The sequence below is a fragment of the Betta splendens genome, chromosome 11 (assembly GCF_900634795.4).
Source record: "Betta splendens chromosome 11, fBetSpl5.4, whole genome shotgun sequence".
Taxonomy (NCBI): domain Eukaryota; kingdom Metazoa; phylum Chordata; class Actinopteri; order Anabantiformes; family Osphronemidae; genus Betta; species Betta splendens.
In genome coordinates, this window is record NC_040891.2 from 2,270,454 (window position 1) to 2,275,390 (window position 4,937).

General features: G+C 44.7%; 1 long non-coding RNA gene across 1 annotated transcript; it reads right to left on the reverse strand.

Annotated features, from left to right (window-relative positions):
- Window positions 1–3,568: 3,568 nt before the first annotated feature.
- Window positions 3,569–4,685, reverse strand: LOC129604809 (uncharacterized). Its single transcript, XR_008696058.1, has 2 exons — window positions 4,563–4,685; window positions 3,569–4,203 (listed from the first exon to the last, which is right to left on the reverse strand). It is a non-coding gene; the product is annotated as an uncharacterized LOC129604809 (long non-coding RNA).
- Window positions 4,686–4,937: the final 252 nt, after the last annotated feature.

Here is a 4,937-nt window from a genome sequence, read left to right on the forward strand (position 1 = left end):
TTTCGTCTAGCCAATTCCAAGAGGAAGAATCTATACCAGAGTTAGCTGAGATTCTGAAGGCCGCGTAGCGCCTTCGCCACAATACCATTAGAATCAGTGTTATTCAGGATGTAAGTACAACATGCGTCTCCAAACATAACACAAACGCCTCTTTTCTCTGCTAACAACGTGTCTATGGCCATTTAATTGTAATGTAATAAAGACAATTAATGTATGATAGCCATAGGTTTCCGGTGGGGTTCTGTTTCATATATTCTTAAGATAGATTTAATGCTTTCGGATCTTTAATTGTACATTTGCGTCTAGAGCGAATAGGAGATTCAGGGTTTTAACCAGAATGATGATGCGGTTTGTCTCATAACCTCTGTCATCTGTAGATGAAGGATAAAAACTAATTGTAGCAGTGAATAAGTGATTGTGAGCAAATTAAACACCAAATCAACTTTAGGATATTTAAACTCAGTGTTGTGAATTATGTGAAATTTTCTCATTCAAAAGTAGTGTGTAAAGTTACATAGAAACATCATATGATAAAGACAACAATCCAAGTAACATAAAATGAAGCCTAACAAAGCATGTTTACAATTGATGTCTCGTAACAATCTGCTTCTTCCTGTTGAACAGTAGTGTTAGATTGTTTCCAACCTGTGTGTTGATGTATTGCCAGTTCGTTGGAGTTCTTCAGGTTGTGATCAGCTGATCACAGAGACACTTGGGGTTCGTTATCACCGCCAGGTTTCCTCCCAATGTCGTCTGAGTCACTGTCACTCCCGTGATGTGAAGAGTCTACACGTCGTCCAGCGTCGGCAACTCAAGGCTGCTCGTGTGTGTGTGTTTTCTCAGGAGCGTGTGTGTAGATGTATGGTCTGATAGTGTGATTCACCGGTGCAGCTTTAGGCGGCGCTTGGCTCGCACCTTCAGCTGAACGGTCAACGCAGCCTCGCCTCAGTGCGTGTGTGAGCACAGCGAGGGTCGTCCTTCTCAGTTCTTTATGTCAGTGGTGGTTTTCTCCGTGGGATGTAGATGTAGATGGAGGGTCGTCTGTCGGATCCGGGACCTTCCTGCAGTGGATGGAGTGGATCCAAGTCACTCTTTCTGTGATCTTCACAGCCGTGTGGGTCGTCAGAAGGACCTGGAAGGGACCTCGCCACCGTTTTGAGTCCCAATGCTTCCTCCTGAACTCCTAACGATCGCCAGTCCCCTCGTTGGATGGTGTAATGGTCCTGTCGCCTGTTTTCACCTGTTGGAAATCTGAATTGTGGGGAAAAGGTGTTTGGGCGGCACGGCTGCCATCAGGCCCATACCAGACTCCATGGCTACAGGTGGAACCATTCGTCTGCCAGAGTCTGCGTTCCTGTGAGGTACAAAATGTTTAAAGCACAGGGAGAGAGGAAGGAAAGGATAGAGAGAATTGGAGAGAGGGAACAAGGATCAGGAGAGGAAATGAGGATCAGGAGAGGGAGGGGTTGTTGGGCAGAGACCTTCGCAGCAGCGTCTGCAGCTGCATGTCGGCACAAACAAAGTTGTCACTGATAGTGTGAGTCGGACAGTTACAAACAGCATTAGCTGTAGGCAGCAGGACAGCGTCCAGCAAAGCAGAACCTAATCATGATGTGAGATAGGTTTGCAATCAGACTTCAAAAGCTTTCTATGCTTCCACAGAGCATCTGTGGAGTCTGTAGATGGTAACAGTCTCTCCTTCTGCTAGTTTACTAGCTTCAGTCAATACGATCAACTCTGCAGCCTGAGCAGAGTAGTGTCTTAGCAATGTGCCAGACTTCAAGACGGCCTCTTGATAGTAACGTTCAGCATGTTGAGTAAGGTGGTGTTGCATCTAAGCCGTCGGGCTGTAGAACGTGGGATCTATTCCAAAAGAATCAAAGACACAGTATGAGGACAAAAGAACAGAAGTCGTACAACCTGATTTCTCATCCACTGTTTGAGTGAAAGGTCGCATAGGGTCAGATCAGAAAGACCCAAAGTAGGAGCCAACTGAAGAGCAAGCATGAGGTCAGTGAACGTTGTTCAGCCTCAGACGTCCACGTGAGACAAGAAGTGGACGATGAAGACGTCTGCATCAGAACCCTGCGTGGGGCCTCAAAGACAGTAAAGTTAGGAACGAAAGTCCTACAATAAGAACAAAAACCTAGAAAAGACATCAGCTGTTTTTACGTGCACGGTTTAGGCAGGTTTCAAATTGCTTTAACTCAGTTGGGTGAGATGGATTTGCCATCAGCTGTAATTACAATGACCCAGAAAATAACCTTTGTCTGAACAAACTGTAATTTAGACAGGCTCTCTTTGTGGCCTGTAGCATCCAATGTTTCAGTAGCTTAGTGGTGTCTGCAGTAACGCCATCTATGGCTTCCTTTAAGAGGGTGTTGTTGTTCACATGGTCTGTGGTCAGATTTAGGTGTGATGACCACTGGTTCACATCCTCTGATTGAACCTACATCATGTCTGTGTGTGAGCCACAGGGAAACAGGGCTTCCTGTAAGGCTGAGTGTTGGGTCAGAGCGTCCTCTGAAAAATGAAAATAAAAACATGTACCGGTAGTGTGTCATTAGAATGTGGAGGTTCACTGCTTGTTGTGCATGACAGGCAGAATAAAAAAAAGTTTTTTTTTTTTAAAGTATGCAAAGTAGGTGAATACGTCACATGGGGTCAGAAGTCGTTCACCAGTCTCCACCCCGTTGACATCTGTTCACGAAAGGACCCACGTCCTGCATCTGTCTCCATCATGTTTTCACAGAGGGACGTGTGGAACTGTAGAATAAAAATCAAAATCTTTTTGTTCATTAGTAAATGAAATCGCAAGCGCAGACCTGTGTTCATCCCAAAAGAGGAAAGTTGAGGTCAGTTTGTGTGTGTGTGTGAAATCATAAACAAGCTGTGATGCAGCCTGTGTGAGGGCCTCAGTTACAGCCCCCCCTCAGCAGCCAATGATAAGAGCACAGCTGAGCTGAAGTTAACACCAACAAAAGAGGGATTATTTAGAATGTCTGTAGATGTAACCTGCACTCCGTCTGGAGTGGAAATCAATCAAATACCTAAACTACACATCAGATGTCTTCCTAAAAATTTTACTGGGCATAAATTTGAAAGCAACAATAAATCTCAAGGTGTCTCGCTGTCAGATGTTGCACAAGACAGTGGACAGTAAGTTTTTCTTTAATAGTCTGGTACGTACAGTAATTATTATTACTTCTCTCTAATAGTCGTCTTCCCTTTAATAGTCATTAATAGTCTGTTTCAGTCAGTCTCAGTCTTCCTATAGTCTGTTTTTTTGTTTTTTCTACAGTCTGTTTTGTTTTCTCTATAGTCTGTTTTGTTTCCTATAGTCTTCTAGTCTGGCCAGACAAACCTATATTGTGCACAAATCTTTTTAGAAACATGGAGGATTTTATTACTGAATTTGTTGCAAATTGAAATAGTTTAAACCCATCAGACTGTAAAGTCATGCAGCAGTTGTCATTTAGTTGTTTGTCATCATTTTAAAATCACTCTGGGATTTTTTTTTTGAGCAGAAAGCGATTCTTCATTGCGAGCAGATAAGCATGAACATGAATTTGAGCGTGTATCAGCTGTAAGCGTGTTTCTTCATTGCGTGTATGAATGTGTGTGTGTGTGTTTGCGGTACCGTCTTGTACGTCACGTGAAAAGGAACCGTCACCTTCCTCCTTCCCCAACCATCAGTCTGATGTGAGCGCCAGCGGGTGAAGCCTTTCGATGGGACAGTTGTTCCTCGATGACAGACCTTTCCTGGATCCTCGCATGCAGCTCTTTTGAGCCGATCACATCTGAAGCCTCTCCTGTTGTTTCAACCAGTGTCTGTGTTAGAGCACGTCTTCTCACTCTGCTGTTGCTCTGTCCTTGTTTTCCTTTGCTGATTGTCATAAGCAGGTGTCTGTCAGACACACACGCGTGTATGACACTTTCACGGCTTCAGAAGCTTCAGACACAGTCCTTTCATGCTGGTGCAGGGCTTGTAGTAGCTGGTTCATCTGATGAGCCCAGAACGTGATGGCTGCAGACGTTGTGGAGTCTGTGAGGCGTCCATGCTGTGGTCTGTGTCCTCCAGCTGCTGTGGTGTCAGAGCTTCCACCCTGTTCTGGTTGTTGGTCGGCGCTTCTTCTCCTTCGGTTCTTCTGCTGATGGTGGGAAAGGAGTCCAGATCCGGATTTACCCTCATCGCGCTCAGTTCTGCATTAGAATAGAGAGCAGAAACAATGGGAGCATTTGCTCTTGGCATGATATGTGTGTGGTGTATGTGTGTGTGGTGTGTGTGTGGTGTGTGTGTGGTGTGGCAGAGTGCAAACAATTCTTCCCCAGAGTTGTTATCTCCTTTTTTCCTGTTACTCTCATCTCTCTTTTGTTTCTTTTAGGGCTTTAGTTTTGATAGTTTTGCTTTTTCAGATCGTTTCTTTTGTCTCTAATTTTTCTTTTAAGGTGCGTATGTCCTTACACAAAGCGATTCTCCTTTTGAACCCATAACCAGTTTCCCACTCATGGAAACATGAAACGCACTAATAACCATATTTACTTTAATTACGTTTAATTACCTTTAGTTTTGTACGGTTGCTGTCTGGTGGTGAAGACTCAAATTGCCCCGAACCCGTCTTTCAGAGTCCGGCGGTTTCCTGCCTTCGATTTTTTGTGTGTTCCGGCCGGAACCTTCCCAAAATGCCTTTTTATCGGACGTCTCCGTAAAAAGGGAACCAACCTGATCTGGCGACAGAGCCTTTCACAAAGTATTTCCTCAACGTTAGGCCCCTCTAGGCCCGGGTCCCTCGTATCTTGAAAATACTTCACTCTGCAAACGCACTCCCTCTTTCAGAAGCCGTCTTTTATACTCAGTCCCCCACGTGTGGACCACGCACAGATCAAAAAAACATGTCTGTATCCTCAGTACAGACGGAAGCTCGGTTCCACGAGCC